Source organism: Mycteria americana, chromosome 10 (assembly GCF_035582795.1).
Source record: "Mycteria americana isolate JAX WOST 10 ecotype Jacksonville Zoo and Gardens chromosome 10, USCA_MyAme_1.0, whole genome shotgun sequence".
In the NCBI taxonomy this organism is placed as follows: domain Eukaryota; kingdom Metazoa; phylum Chordata; class Aves; order Ciconiiformes; family Ciconiidae; genus Mycteria; species Mycteria americana.
In genome coordinates this window covers 3431664-3449084 of record NC_134374.1, presented here as the reverse complement: position 1 = coordinate 3449084, position 17421 = coordinate 3431664, and the positions used below count along the sequence as shown (strand labels likewise).

Genomic DNA, 17421 nt, shown 5'->3' with positions numbered 1-17421 from the left:
CTCTGACATGGACTGCCCTGAGAACATCTCCTAACCTTAGAACCACATGTTAAACTAGGCTTATAACTTAGTGGGGTTTGTCCTTTTTTGCACACAAGAATACCAATTTTACCTCTTTTTACAATGAAGACAGGATGTACAATACTCCATCAAACAGAAAAGAACAGTGGTATTTAAAATAGCTTATATAAATTACATATATTTTAAACTATCTTTGTTAAAAGCATTTCATCCACTACAGAACACTCATGAGTGTTTGCAACACATCTGTGGAATAAAATAAAGAAAGAGTTAAGCATAAAAGAGTATTAAGTCATCTGGTTTGGAGGGATTTTTGTATTAGATCTTGTTCATTTATTAAGTGTAATGTGATAGTGGCCAGATGATTAATACAGTGTGGTGGGAGTGATGTAACAGGAAAGATAAAAATGGATATCATAAGCGGAGAAGAGGATAGAGATGTGGAGGGGGTACATAGGAAGGGTTGGGATAAGGAGGTTAGTGTTTACAGTGTCCGAGTGTGACCGACTTCCTTTGGAATGGGCTTTAGGGAGGATTTACTCTTTCAGTTGGTGATTATATTCCAGAGGATGTCCCAAGTGAGGGAGAGCACAGCATTACTCTGTTTTGAGACAGGTACTACCCCTAGCAGCAAGATGTTCAAACCATTTTGCTGCATCTATGGGGAGTGAGATTTTGGTTGCCTCCACCTGTGCTGAATGGTGCCCACCGGGTCGCCCCACTGCGAGCCTGGCAGGGACTGGGGGCAGACACGGCAGAAGGGATGTTCTGCGGATAAGGAGGAGCGCTGAGAAGGGAGTGACTGGAGGATTTGTAAATCACTGCTATTAATTAATGGGTACAGATGCTTTTGGCAAGAAATTCCTGGAGAGCAACCTTAGCTATCAACAGCGCTGACTGACAAAGATCTAAAAAAGGTGGAATTTATCCAGAAAGTCTCACTGCTTTCAGATTTGTATTTGACCATGGCTGTTGACACCTCTCACATCTAACTGTATTTCGGATGGATCCTTTATTTGGCTTGAACCAGAAATTGTAAAACTCAGTGGCTAACCAGGTATCCCGTAGGACAGTGCTAAGGAATTTAGTGACACCTGTGCTCACGGTGTGGCCTGGTGGTCTGGACAGCAAAAGAAACTACTCACCACATCAACACCATATCACAGAGTACTTCTACTCTAGGGCCTGTGCGTTTCTCGTAAGGGTCAGCTTTTCAAAAGCATTCAGCATCAGCATATTTCACTGGAGAGGTCTGGCCAGATTTTCAAAAAAGATCTGATCACCCAAGAACATCTATTGAGTACTAAAACCTCAGGGAAATGTAAAGGATATTATAAATTGACCAGATTGTTCAACTGCAATTTTTACGGTATGATCACGCTGATTCAAGTTGCGCAAGGTGATGCCAACACACAGGAGAAGCAAAGAAGAAAGGAAAATGCTCAAGGTCAGCCATGGCAGCACAGTGCGCTGATGTGCTGAGAGCCAACGGTTTTATCTCTAGTAAGTATACTTGACAGGTTTCACCCACAATGGCCAGGAACATAAAACCATTGCTGCTTAGAAGGAGGCTTTCTCTTCAGAGTGGGAACTGCTCAGGGGAATCAGATTTCTGTATCGACTTTTACATATACAGAAGGTGACTAAAGGAATTAGGCCAGCCTGGATTGCTCCAAGGGGATAATAAGCCCCATGGTGAGATGGAAATGCATGTGGATTGTTCTAAAGCCCTCTCTTTCTAACTATTTTCACATACTATTAAAACAAACTGTACTTTTATTTCCAAATAAAAGCTGTCTTGTTACTAGAGTTGCAGCTGGGCATGGTCCCACAGCAGAAGACACAGTGCCCTAACTCCCCCACGATGCCAAACAAGCACCATTACATGCATAACTCACTGCATGAGCCAGGGCGCTGCAGGATGTCACCTAAGGAGAGCCACCAGCTGAAGGACAGCCATTGCCCTGCCCGGGGATGAGAGAAGATGCAGAGCCTGAGCCCGGCTCTCTGGCCACAGAGCAGTGCAAGAGAGAAACCAGCAGCACTCAGCTCCCCGCTGACCCAGGAAAACCAAACTGACCTTTTCTCTCTCTGACATCCCTGGTTCACTGCTGGTAGCTCAAGACGTAATAATTTACCAACTCAATTAACAACAATAATGAAGGTAGTATGACAATAAAGCCTACACAGAGGAGGAATTCCAGACAGCATAGAGTGGTGGGAGCTGTCAGCATTTCTTACAGTCTTATCAACAAGGTCAGTGGGTCTCTGTGGTGTGCTCCCTCTTGCATTACAACACAGAGGGCTCTGCTGCTTCTGCTTCCCTCTTCTGACCCTTCCAGATGCAAAGAGGCAAAGCCAGGGCCCTGTTTTTAAAGCCCATGAGCAGAACCCAAGAGAAAAACTTCTCCTGACAAGAAGTCAGTTATGTGGACTACTGGTTTAATGTTTCTAAAGGGTTTAAAAAGACACAAGTCAGTGAGACACTGAAGAACTAAGTATGGGCTGTTTTTATGAAGCTTATTATTTATAGAACTGGAAAGCTTTGTACTCAAAATGTTTGTTTCCATTAAATGGCAGCTTCTTTCCATACTTTGCCCTCCAAAGTCCACACATGCATGCCAGTTCCTTTCAGAACAGCCTAGCGTACAACAGCTTTTGGGTTACATGATAAAACAACACTACATTCACTAAGATTAAGGTAAGTATAGAAGAAAAGATGCATTCTGAGATGCTTTATGAAACAAAACATCTTATTTATGGAATCAAGCGGTTTCTGTTTGCTATCAGATTGACTACAGGAGTAAGGACCTTTACATTTTTAAGATAGGAACAACGTTATTTTTTTAAAAGTTATTTACCTTTACCTACCAAGCATTAGAATAAATCTACCAACTTTGAAGAAACAGTGCTAACCCACCAGATTTACATAGAGTTCCGAGACATTTGGTGCTTCTCCCAAACCCTAAGCTACTACATCATTTATTCACATGAAGAACTTAGTTTCAATTTATTTAAGAGCTTTCTAGCTTACACAGTCCCAGAGAAAAGCTTCAGAATGTTACCCTTATTCATCTGGAAACCAGAAAGCAAATAAGAGCACGTAAGACCTTATTACTTTTTTAAATGTCATGATAACTATGCCAGTTTCATGATTTTTTGAGAAAGAACCTTTGTCTGGTTTTTTTTTTTTTTAGTGCTTGTCGGTGACAACATCCAGTTTGATAAATGCACGGTTGTAAATGCAGGCTAGAACTTTTGGCATTACAAACCACATTTTCCAAAATTATTATTGGTCTGTGTGGCTTAATTAGAGGAAGTCCAGCTTGAATTTCAAAATTGGTGAATGTTTTCTGTGAAACTCAGGCTCTTTTTAGGGTCCCTTAGCTTGTTCCACTCCCTCCTAAAATAAGCATTTGAAATTGCCCAGTGTACCTGAATACACTAAATAGAAGCATGCATTAGAGTGAAGTACAGCTCTCAGCCACACGCTCTGAAACTCTGAACACAACAAAGTTCCCTGGAATTGCTAAATTCATCTATTCCAGGTATATTCTGGAATAACATAGCAGAATTTGTATCTCTTCCAGCAGTAAGCATCTACCAACAAAAAACACTATGGAAAGATAAATTAGGAAAATCCATAGCACAACCCTAATTTATAAGAGATGAAGACCTTTGTATATGTTAAGCACAGTAATAATGGTAAGAAAATATTTGAAAACAGAGAGTCTGATATGGTGTTTTAAGTACTTCACATTGCATAACTTTTATTGTGGAGTCTTGTCTGCTTTTCACTACATGCATGTTGTCCTCATTAATGTCAAAAGGATTTATGTGTGCATATGGAGGGAAGAATGTATGCCTATGTGTCTGCAGTCTCACCTGTTATCTTTCTCTTGTCATTATCTAGCAACTTCCCTTCCAAAGGACAACATTTATAGCTCACTGGTAAATATAAGGCAGATAAATTTTATGTACTGAAGCAACATGAGTATGAAGTTGGTCTGACTCAATTGTATCAAACCAGCTGAAACAGATATTGTGTACACAACAGACGCATCTCTGGTTTCAAAGTTTTCATAAGGAGAAATTCCTCTGGGCAAAAGAAATCAAAACATTAGGATGAAATACACTGGATCTCAGGAATTTCCTTTGCAATTATTAGGATCTCCACAAAAATGAACCATTAAAAAGCAATCCTTATTTTTCAATCCTATCAGCTATAGCACATCATCAAAAGTTTACATAATTCTAAAACCAGAAACAAAATGTCAACAGACTACAGCTGAATGCATCATAGATACGGAATACTATTGCAGAAGGTTTCATTAAGTCTAACATGATTTACGGGACTTAAGACACATTGCTTCAAGATTTTTATATCACTGCAGTAAGTACTCCAGGGATGTTTCGACCCACTCGAAATTGTTTTAGCTGTGCTATTACCTGGGTCAGAACTGATGGCAGCATATATCAATTAGATTGTAGCAGTTTAATACCTGTTCCTATGCATCTGGTCACTCAAAGATTCACATCCTAAGATTTCCATACCCTAAAAAGAATATTAAAACAGAGCTCTGGAATGGGCTAAGGTTACCTCATTTATTTAAGAAGCAGCCTTAAAGAAATTACATCGGGAGACTATACCCATTCAGATTACAGATGTCCATGCCATTCACCACAGAGACTGGTAATGCTTCTTTTTTCTGATTACTGCTAAATGTTTGCCTTGACCATATTGAAGATTATGGTGCAGCACTGTAACTAATTAGGAACAGTGGACTGTAGACTTTTTGAGAAACTGAACTAGTATCACTGACATTGATTAACTCCAGTTTAGGATCTGATCCCTCATTTTTTATTATTTTAATCCCTGTTAAATAGAGAGCATTTAAAAAATAATGCCACTTCAGTATTTTCTCATACCTAGAGTCAGAAATACATGGATGTTACTTCTGTGTAGAGAGGTAACTATAGCTAAGGACTATGTCAGTGTTGCTCACTGTGTATATTTTATACGACATGACAGCAGGGTAGATCTGCTTTGCTGCAAGTTGTAAATACCCAATTTGATTGGCAGCAAATTTGTCCCTGAAACTTACTCAGCTTGAGGGTAAGTGCCTCTGTTACATAATTTTATTATTCAAGACCAGTTTTATCCACAAAATTTTCACCAGTGCAGCACAACGTGTTTAGAGATGCGTTTTTGGTAACACCTGAGAGGCTTAATCTCTAAGGCAAGGAATTTTGTCTCATGTCAAAGGGTGAGGCATTTGAGGAACACCTGCTGCTTAATTCTCTGCTGTAGGAGAGTGAAGTTTTTAGATTGCTAGAAATACTGGGTTTGGTGCCTGGTGTATGCAGCAAGAGACAGTTTACGCCAAATGACTTTACACTGACTCAGGGAGAAGCTTAAGGTCACTAATATATTGTTTGTGGTTATGCCCTTATGACCTCTGTGCTGCTCTGTACATGTTACTTCATACAGGTGCCATTTTTAGCATAAGAAAAATGAGACATCAGCAAAAGACAGCAGAATCAGTCTCTACAGAGCTCTTCTCTACCTCTTCTTCAAACACTATGCATGTCTGTAACAGAGTTTCTTATTCTAGCAATAATAATATGAGCTTTCAAGACCTCTTGCTCCCTACCTGTGAGTGCCAAGATGTGAAACAGGAACAGAGACAATTCAGTGTAAACACTAAAAATATGGTTAAGCCTCATGATCAAGAAAAACATTGGGCTTAATAATAATCTGTTAGTGCAAAGGACTGTACATATAAACCAACTCAAAATCTAACTTGCATATTATGTTGCAGTAGCATTTTTACAATAAAGCCATTAAAGCTCTGCAAAACTTTAATAAAAGAAGAAACTAGGGCTGTAAGGGCAGAAAGCTACAGGATTTGCCCTCCAAACTTTCCAATGGGGAAATCCATCTCTTTTAGCATAACTGTGTGCAGTTTTACAGTGGTCCTGCTTCTGCATGAATTTCAGAATACATTTACTAGAAAATTCATTATATGAAACATTTATCCCATGAATAAATTAGAGACTCTGAAATACAGTGCAATAAAACTTTTGCTGCTAGAAAGGTTTTTATGGGTGAAATAATGTGAAAATTAGTAACATTAAATATGATTCTCCTTAACCCAGAATAGTCACCACACAATTATTTTGACATGTTCTGGCATACATCATCATAGATCTAGTCAAATAGTGTTACAGAACAGATTTTGAACCCTTTTATAAAGCATCAAGGAACACCCAAAAAAGGGCAGTAGAGAGAAGTTTTCAATCCTAAACTGCTGAAGAGAGCAATTTTTGCTACTATGTTCCAGAAAAGCAGGATGGCTTTTTTTCAGAATGCTTTTATTCAGTCCTTGAGTGGATGAGCAAATAGTATTACTTTTGTCGCTGTTGTGCGTTAGGTATGATACTCTAGCATGGGGTAAATGCATTTAAGGCAAGCCTCCGTATGCATTAAATGTAAAGTCTGCACGCTGTGTTGAGACACTGGATCATTTCTCTGCGAAAAAATTCAAAACTTAGTATGTATACAAAGCTGCTCTGTGTCATTAGGTTAACCACAGATAAATCCTACGAACAAAGTGTTAGTGATAGCCTTTCGGGGGCCAGATCCTGCCACCCTTCTTCATGCAGAACAGGTAACTCCATGTGTTGAAAGAACATGCCACTTCCCATGAGTAAACACACCTGAAACTTTAAACCCTTATTGGAAGGTATAGTACTAGGTCAATATACATTGAAATGTAGTTTCAAGCTAGTCTGACAAGGCAGGTGAGATCTCTCACCTACTCTTCTCGCCTGATTACAGAAGACAACCTAATCTTGGACGAAATGCCTTACATTTTAGGTGACTAAAATCTGGTAGGATGAAGCACACTGCAAGGATTTAAATCTAACTTCAGATAGCAGAATTTCCTTATCCTATGCTTTCCTAGGTCTGATGGAATTGCCACGTGTCAGAGCTGCCATACTGCGCTCAGCTGCTTAAAAACACTAGTGCCAGGCTTGCAAAGAAACATGTCTCTGCTTTGGAGTGCTTGTTTGTAAAAGAAAACAGATTATTTTTGCTTTATTGTGGAAGGTATTTTAGGGGAAGAGAGACTGAATCCATGTATTTTCTTTGGGCATTTCCCTATTCATAGATTTTTGTCTAGTTAGGTGGATCTTGGGTTTTGGCAGACTAACAGCAGACTTTGTTTATTGCCTATTCTGAAGAACAGACATTTGCGTGGAGCCTTTCTGGAGGTGCCCCTTTCCAGACTCAAATGATTAAATATACGTTTACGAGTATTAAAGTATGTCTCGTTCTTAGGAGGGAAAAAAACACTGATGCAACTGAAAGTGCAAGGCTGCAGAGCACCCTGTGCACACCAGCTATTCCAACCCAGAGTGCGTAAGCATGACTGTATTCAGAGGAGTTAAATCAGACACCCTTGAATGCTTTATCTCCCTCTCTCTCTGTTTGGTTTCCCACAGCATAACTTTACACGTTACCTCATGACATCTTTATAGTAGTGGAGAAAATTATTAGACTCCAGTCCTTGAAAAATCACAAACACAGACTCATTTGCAGCATTTGGCTGCTCTAATTAGCACATCACTGAGGGGTAATGAATAGAAGTCTGTAAAGAAACTTAAAAATTAGTACCACTAGCAATGTTAGAGTAAAAATCAGAACTGTGAGTAACAGTACTCAAAGGATTTGCGTAATTACTGGATACTCCCAGTATAAGGTCTGTCACTTGATCCTAAGGGACTCTAGGGCTTCAACAAGCCTCAGAGGCCCAATATCCCACCCCAATAAATGAGGCTCACAAAGTTCACTCAGAGTTAAAGACAGCATCACAACTCTATTGTTCTTGCTTTCTTTTTTTAAAGGTAGTTCTTAAACTGCATGGAATTAGACAACCTTCTTTTGTATGTTAATCATTGGACTCCTCCATCTGTAATGAGGTATTATAGTTTCCATGTGTGTGAAAGCATGGAAATTACATCACTCCAATAACCAAATGTGGATTCCTAAAGACCCACAAACAGCTGCAGTATTTGTGTTAGGAAAGTCCTTTTAACATTTCAGTGGTCTCCAAGCAATTGAAAGGTGCATTTTGAGAGATAAACAGAGGGAAGGGAAATGTTACTCTTTGGGGATGGAAAGAGACCTGGACCATCTAAAGAAAGGGCAGTGCCTTCACCTGCTCCTGCCTGAGCACTCGGGCCACCCCTTCCACCAGCCCATGAGCAAGGACAGCACAGAGGCAAGTCTGCAGCAGAGCATGTGCACTCCACCCTTCAAAAAAAACTTTACCACAGGCCAGGGTACACCAGCCTGCAACAGCCAGCTGCAGGCAGCCTTCAGAAAAGACCAAGCCAGCTCTTTCCAGCTTTGGGAAGGGCCCTCCCTCAGCTAAGCAAGGGCTTCCTGCTCCCTTACAGAGGGAAGCTTTCAATTCTGACCCATTCTCAACCTGATGTAAAGGGGCTCCAGCCTGTAGTTTATAACATATTTTTTAAAAGGCCCCTTAGGATCAACAACTTTTATTGCAACTTTCAGTTGCACCACACACTTGTAAAGCTAGATTAAGCTGGGGTCTAAACGTCATGACCCTTTTCTCTTACCTACTCCCCTTCTTTCCACCTTCCATCATTTTTTGTTTTTCTCCAAGTGATTTCACTCTTAAGATAAAAGAAAAGAAAAGAAAAGAAAAGAAAAGAAAAGAAAAGAAAAGAAAAGAAAAGAAAAGAAAAGAAAAGAAAAGAAAAGAAAAGAAAAGAAAAGAAAAGAAAAGAAAAGAAACGAAACAAGAACCAAATTCTGTATATAAACACTGGCAGCTTTCAGGCTTGCTTTTCATCCTGAACCTAATGGGCAAAGAGCGTCAGTGCATTTGCAAGCTTTTCCAAGTGAGCCTAGAGGGGCCTGTTTACCAGAGATCGAATCTCTGGCAAACAGCTCATTGCAGCTCTTCAAACAAGCTGAAATTATGACCTTATGTTATTGTTTCTCAACAACCCAAACCTTTGATGTAAACGAATGTTGACCTTTCCAGCATAAATTTGACATGAAGCCACTTTTGTTTAAAACGCCCTATGAAAATTCAGCTCCAGTCTTATTGGATAAAGCCTTTTTATGGGATAATAAATAATAGATAATAAACAACTGGAGCCAATTCAGTCATTGAAGTATTTTCTTTTCCTGACTGGCTATCATAATGGATCTTTTCTACCTTGGCTTGTGTAGTGCTGTCTCACACCACCCTGTGGGCCCATCCAACCTAAGCCAAACCCTAGTGAAGTCAATGGAAAAACTTCTCAACAATTTCAGGTTTTCAGTCTCTGGGTGAAACCTAGATTACAACTAAATTAAACTGCATAATTCCCATGGACCTCTGTGGATTTCATATTTTAGGAGATATTCCCACCACCCACCTTAGCTTTAGGTGGGTGTCCAAGGTAAGCAGGTGTCTCCAGAAATGAGATCATATAATTTGGGCAGTTAGGCTCCTAATTCAGCCTCAGCAAGTGGTTACTTCTGTCAGCTACAGCAAGCACATAGAGGTGGACTCCTATTATAAGCACCTCTCCTCTATTGAACTGGTGACTCTATTCACTCTTGTTCTACTGTGCCCACCAGTGGTGATCCGCACATCTTCCCATGCTGCCCAAGAGTCATTTACGACTGGTATGTGTAGGTAAGCTGCACATTCTCTTCCAACAATGTTTTTCATTTTTCATGACTAATCTCTAGCCCCTTATTGTTTTGCTTATTAATTTGGAAAGTAGTAAAAGGGAATCAACAGACAAAAAGGAAGATAATTCTGTTAATTTTTCAAAGTGCTGCTATTAATATTTAGTGCTCTCCTCTCCAGCTTAGCAGTTTTAAATACCAGAAATTTAGTTGGAGAATCCAGATAAAAAATGAGCAACCTTTATGTGGAGTCCATTAACTAATGCTAAATTAAAGTGGCATTGAAATGGAATTAGAGGGATGTGTATAAAAAAGAACATGTGACAAGCACATGGATTCCACATGAATCCATTATGATAAGTATTCTTCCAGTAAGAGCAAACGAATTCATTCTGACCACACACTTAAAATAAAGCCAAACCTATTTTTTAAAAAAATAAATGTCAAAATATCATCTCTTTGTTAAACTAAACATACTACCTTTTGCTGGGCCGAAAGATTCATAAGACAGTGCTTCAGTGTTAAAAATATAATTCAGTATATATCACTATAATTCACTATATAATTACTATATATCAAATAGTAAGTGCCTCACTTTCTCCTACAGATTTTGCACTCCGAACTGGGGATTCAACCCTTAGCTGAGCCTGTTATGGTAATCTGCTTTGCTGCATGACACACTCTTAAAATGTCTGAATGCTTTTCTGCAGAAAGCTTGTGTTGCTTCCCTATATGCCAAACTGAGTAAATATGAGCAAGCTGCAAAACAAAGGTGATGAACCCAAGCATTTAAGGTAAGCTCCACTGACAGCACCATGTTGCCTAACCTAATAACCACTTTCAGAAAGGAGCATAACTACCACTTGAAATAACTATCCCTTAATATAAGAAATATTAAGCCTTGGGTTACAGTCTCGTTTGGGGGCCAGACTGAGAGGCCATGCATTTTTTGGAGAGCAGAGATCCATGCAAATAAAACGCACATTTGTGAACTCCGCTTGCTAATCATAAAGTGAGCCCCATGCAAATCACAGAAACAGCAATGACAAATTTCATGGGTTGGTCATGGCAAAAATGGCAGATTTCACAGCATGACACTGATTAAAAGACAGGGACAGAAAAATCACAAATAAAGACATGTAAGCTGCCAAGAAAATTAGGTTTTTAAGTACTGAATGCTTTCTTTATTAATATAGTTCTCCTGGATGGATATTCTCCAAAGCAGCAAAACTGTCACTAAAACAAATCTGTAACACAAAAATACTCCCAGTTTTAGGAATATTTTCCAAAGGAGATCAGTCTCCCTAATTCTTAGTTTAGATAACTGCTGAATAATGAAGCAGACGACAATCCAGGATGACAAAATGAACTTCACAGAAATACATTCTCTGAGTATAGGCTTCCCTGAACTGGCGGCTCGAGTCTTTATGCCAACATTAGTATAAAGGTGCATGACACCTTTCTGCACAAGAAGAAATCCCAAGGGAAGCCTAATGTCAGACAATAAGGTCCCAACTCTCACTGATAGACTAAGACTTCCCATTTATTTGTAGAGACATTGACTAATCAGTCATTACACTGTAGGTCCATGTCCAACCGCTTGTCCAAAATTTATGAAAAATTCAAAGCCACACATAATACAGCTGCTTTAGGGTATGCATAAAGAAAGGTTAAGTAGCTCAGCTCAATGCAAAACCACTCCGCTTTGGTGTGAGGATGGAGTTTTGATCTAACCTCAAAGCTGACCCCAGGAACAAACAGTTAAAGCTCAAGTCTCTATTACAGCCCAGAGACTCTGGTGGGAACCCAGAATTTGCACAAAGGAAAGTGCTGGTCTCCTGCCCCATCCAGTTCCTTCTGCACCACCAACTCTTCCTGCCATTCTCCTCCATTGTCTGTTAAAGAGGCTGGAGAGGGAAATGATGATTCAGGAGAAAAATAACCCAAACTGCTTACTATAACATTATCCTGTGCTCTGTGACTTGGGTAGGAACCAGAATTTGCATTCCATGGAAAACTCTGCTATTTAAAAAAGAAAAAAAAAAATTGTCTCTAAGTCAGAAAGGAAAAACATAGCCAAGATCAAAATAAAAATTCCAGGGAAATCATAACCTCCATTAATTTTAAAGATAAATTCATAAATACTATGATATTATGTTCCAGAAAAAGATTTAAGAACTAGAAATATTCCTGAGAATGCCATATGTTTCATTTCAATTTGGAAAAAAACAGTATATTCCATTTCACTTATTTACTAAACCACATATATTCCAGTTCATTTATTTACTATATCAATTCTTAAGTTTTGGCCTTTCAGGCCCTTTAGTGGCTGTGTCTGAACAACCAAAGGGCACCACAACAGCACAGTTCCTACAAGCACACCATGTCCCAGCGGACGAGGAAGGTAAATCTCTCCACAGTATGGTTCCAGGGTTCATCCAAATGCAGTCCTTTACTGCATGTTTCTTTTAGGATCGGAAAGGATGTGGTCTCCTATGAGAGCTCAGCACCCTTCAGGACCATGAAGACAATGCAAAGAGAATTTTGTGAGGGGGACCTCAGGGATCTTTCCATTTCCATATGGAAGGATCCATATGGATCTTTTTAAAACAAACCTCTTATGGGGCACCTCTGAGCAAGGGAAACTCGGATGTCCTCCCCTCCAAGGAATGGGGCGCCGTCCCCTCAGTCAAGGAAGGTTAACGCAGCATATTTGGAACAGAGAATTAACCTGAGGCTTTTGCACATAACTGAGGCCCAGAAAAGTACAGCAGTCACAGCATGCTGGCTACTATTTTTTTTTTTTATACAATCTCATATTAATAAATAGTGGCACGAGCCAAAGAAAACTTTATAAAAATGAATGGTTCTAGCACTTGCTAAAGAAATGTAGACAATCCCTCATGCAGAAACAAAAAATGACCCCATCATTCATTTCTCAGAGGGAGACAGCAATTTCATGGGGCAGTAGCCACACAAGGGACAAAAACTAAGATCTTCTTCATTATTATCTACCTCCCAGTTCTGCTCATCTGTATCTGATCAGAGAAAGAAGGTGTTCAAATTTATTGTGAACTTTAAACCCTTGTTGAGATTCAAGACATTAAGTCAACAGGCTGTTGACCAACAGTGGAAAACTACACCCAAGCTGGTTTAAGGTCAGGTGTGAAAAAAAGCGTACACTTCTGGGATTTCAGTTTTCTCTAGTTTCTTACACAAGAACAAAGATCAATTAGTACCTATTTCAAATCATTATTTCATCTGTCAGTCTAATGCTCTGACTTTTCCTGTGATGGACCTTGGCCTCTAGCAAGGTGGATATCAAATCTCTTCCAAATATCAGCAGTACGCATATGGCATGATGGACATTTTTCAAAACCTACTGCACCCCTACATTTGTCTTGATTGCTCAACACATTGGTAGTCATTACTGTAGCAACTTATTTCAAGCCAAGAGATATAAATGTCTCTCTGTGCTGACTGGCAGGGTGCTGTAAAACAACACAGCCAGGCAATCAAACACATACACTCTCTCTTCCTCTGTGGGGAGACAGTATATATTTTCAGTGGTATAGCTGGGACTGATTGCCATCAATCAAGACTTGGATTCCCAGTCCATCTCCACATACAAGTATGCTGAGTGAAAGGCCAATCTAATTCACAAGTATCATTTGGTAAACTCCTGAAACTTAATTAGATTAACTTTTTGGACAAAACAATAGAAATAATCAGTTCATCAATTCAGGAAAAGATCTCAAAAGTTGAAATGCTTCCAAAATTAGATCTTCTCTGCTTTTAAAGGTAAGCAGATGGAAAACATTTGATTCTTATTTATTACCAGTTAAATTTATGTCCCTTACTTCACCATAAACTGCAAGACTTCACAAAAGTGTATCTTATTTCACTGATCTTTAATAACCTGAAAACCGGTAACAGAAACCTATAATGAAGCACCCCATATACTGTAAATTAAAAATAAATAAGAGACCTCAAAGAGGTTTTCTTCAAAAGCTGCTTCAGTTTAGTGTTTCATTTTATATATACACTGTGAGAGAGACATCTGTAAACATTTCTAAAGTATAATGCAAAGGAACTAGCTATGTTATTATCTATTCTAAGCACATGGTTCAACATTTGTTTATGCAAACCATATAATTGGAAACTCTGTCCATTTTCTGCTTGTGCTAAATATTCTGTGTATAAATACTTTTCATAGTAGATAAATAGGGTTTTTATTTAGGTCTTATCACCTTCATATTACATATTCATTGATTTCTAAACTGCCTTAAACAGCTCTGTAGATGTGAAACATTATGAATTCAGTTTTGGCACCTTGGTATTAAATTTGCATATCGGGTCACGCACCGCTTGACATACATGCAAAATTGCACTGCGGCTATTTTATTACAACCCACAAAAGATATTCAGAAACTGCATGCAGCATCAAAATAAATTAAAATGGATAAAAGACCCAATAGTGAGCCACATTTTTTTTATTGTTTAGTAGTGCCTAAAGCCATTTATATGTTCTAGTCAATAAACAAAAGTTAGACTAAAACAATTTTTAGCCTTTCTGTTATTATATTTTAATTGTAGGGGTAAATCTATTTCTTTGTCCCTTTACCAATTGTATGCTACTTAAGGCTTGAATTCTTTGAAATTGTATGCTATAAAAAGTAATGTATGTGGATCACTGGCAAGCCTTCGTGTTTCTCTGTGTATGTCAGAATGTATACAGACACCCTGTATCAAGAGTCAGACATACAAAGCAATATATTTGTCTAGTTGATTTTGTATTTGAAATGTTTTTGTAACTTACTGTGTATGCCAAGACTGCATTTGCATGGAGACTCTGCATTTAACCAAAGTTAAAAGTGCATCAGTCAATGCTGTTCAGATATTACAGTGCCCTCAAAATATACCAACTAACTACATTAGGTGGTTCGTCTGCAAATTACCCTCTTTACATTCAGTAAGCTGTAGCAAAGACATTTGAAAACTAAATAGTAGGGGACACATTTTCCAATTGCTCCTCACTAGGGCTCCATTTCAATGTCTACAACATTTCAGGATAAATAATTTGGCATTTCCATTCACTTGTTCCCAGGCCATGCTCACTTGGCTGCTTAGGTACCTCATCACGCCTGCAAATCGGGGACTCAGGTGTCCTACAAACTCTCAGGGGGGCAGAACAGTGCCCATGAGGCAGCTGCGCCAGCCCAGTGCAGGTGCAGAAAGGCCGGGTGAACACGGACAGCCTGGCCGCCCCTCCCAGCTCCACCGCCCGCTCCCCATGCTGCAGCCAAGCAGATGGGCAGCGTGAGGAGCTATGATGCGGCTGGAAGGAGTTCCTGAAGAGGCAGCCAGAGCTTGCGCTGGGAGCCACTGCTGTCCACCCAACACCGTGGTTGCTTTTATCACCCTTTGAAAAGCCACAGTTCCCTTCCATGTGGAAATAGGCAGTACAAGAATCATCTCTATCTGTTTTGGGTAACAAGTACCTATGAGCACAGGAACGAGCCTGTCTTCCTCAAACAGCTCAACCCCAGCCCTTGTGCCAGAGCACTGGGACCTGCCGCAACCCCACAGACCTGCAAGGGGTCAGGCAGAAACATGTTCCAAGACCCAGAGCTGCACACACACCACTGTATCACCCCACTCCTCCCACACGTGCCAGAGTACACGACAGACATGACTTTTCCTACATGTGTTGTACTCGACCACTAACAACCCTTAACCTCGGGAGACCCATTAGAAAAAATGGTTGGGGGGGCTTGTTTAAGAGATACAGCAGTGCCTTCTAAATCGCATATTCCATCAAATCAGGGCAACAGCCCAAACGAGGGAAATCCTGTAATTAACCCATAGCAAATTTGAGAGCACATTTTACTGAGTTGGTCTAACTCAAGCTAACATGAAAATCAGATGGCAGAGCACCCAGATAAAGTCAGGGACCAACCTTCACCCACACAAATGAAGCAGGTGATGCTTGCACCTGTCAGTATCTGCTGTTGGGCTCTCAACCAAAACTTCTGGCTTCAAAGTTTGCTCCATTTCTTCTCAAAACATCACAAAAGGAACCTGAACCTCTACACTCCTCAAAAAAAACACTCACTGAACTCAGGGGAGAAGGATCAGAGCCTCATCTGTAGGAGCTGGCAGACGTAGACGGACCTCTTAAGAAACCTGCATGACTGCAGCAAAAATCTAAGCTAATCAGGACCACTATCTTTATAGCAGAAACCTTAAAAAGTTGACATAATATAACAAATTGGTTCAAAGCATTACTACAGACCACCATGCTAAATTCCCACATCCTTAGCAGTTTGTAAAAATGTTTAATTTATGTTTATGTATTCTTATTCAAAATGTTAGTTAACAGCCTGTAGGGACCTGGTAATAGGATCCTTTTTTCTTTTTTATGTTTATTAGCTACATTAATGACTGTTTCTGCAATTCTGCTACAAAGACTTGCGTTAATGAACGCCAATTAATTCTGAAATGATTTTAAACAAAGGGTGATGAGAATAACCAATCAACCATGACAGTGTAAAGAGCAAGCAAGCTGCTGTGACCTAATTTTTCTGTGTTGATTCTTTGCTGTCAGACTGCATTGTTATTCATCAAGAACACCTATAGATTTTGCATATACATACTACAATATTGTAATTTTGGAAATGCTCTGTTCCTTTTCAACATAGGAAACTACTGCATTTAAACTACAGGTTTCAATAATACTGACTCACAAACTGCAAATACCTCAGAGGTCAGGCTTATCTCCACCAGCAGAAGGACCTTACTCATTTCAGCTTCTTGAAATGTAAGACATGAGGGCTGGCTCAAACGCTTGGAACATTTGGCCTTCCAGACAGAAATATAACAAAGAACCATCTCTCTGGTTCACACTGTTTAATTAGAGGCATAATATCCATCAATCTATTTATTTATTTTCCATAACAAATTAATCTTTTAGCTGTTTAATTCAATTCACAAGGATCTAAGTATAAAAGAATTCCATGAAACTGGCAACAAGTTGAGTGATTACACTCCTGAAATAACACATATATGTGTCAAATCTGACCTAAAAAGTAAATAGACCATGCAGGCAGATATGACTTTTATATGCCTATTGAGTGAACAAACATTAAAAAAGCCATCCAACACTATTCTAAATTTAAACAAAATTAACTGAAATTGAGAGAAATACCATTTGCATTTTCACCTGGTACCCTTTTAGGGTATGTGCTTCCACTTCAAAAGCCTTTCCAATAATAAAAGCTAGATATTTTAAAGTTAAAATTTCTATAAATCAGAGTGTACAAACAGACCAAATTCTACCATTTCATTCTGTAATGGACATACAGTAGGGAATGGATCTTGCTTATTTGTGGTTCATTCCTAAATGTCCTCTTTAGTCCCAACATACTAAGTGACATTAAATTTATCACACAGTAAAAAGTCATGTTTATTGGCAGTTTTTCAGCTGGAGATAACACTGTTGTTTGACAAAGGTGCAGAAAATCATTAAGCCTACAAACAGTCAAGGCCTCTGCTGAAGAAATTACTAGTTTGTCCCATGAGTCTTCCCACGTCCAGTGCTATGGGATCATACTACGGAAGACACAAGAATATGGCATGGATTACAAAAGGCACTACGAAAGAAGAACGCAGAAAAAGTTCAC

At 39.3% G+C, this 17421-nt stretch overlaps 1 protein-coding gene across 3 annotated transcripts in view; it reads right to left on the bottom strand.

The window, feature by feature from the left end:
• The window catches only part of AFF2 (ALF transcription elongation factor 2), a 345448-nt gene that overhangs the window by 208305 nt on the left and 119722 nt on the right, over positions 1–17421 (bottom strand). The gene's annotated exons all lie outside the window — the stretch shown is intronic.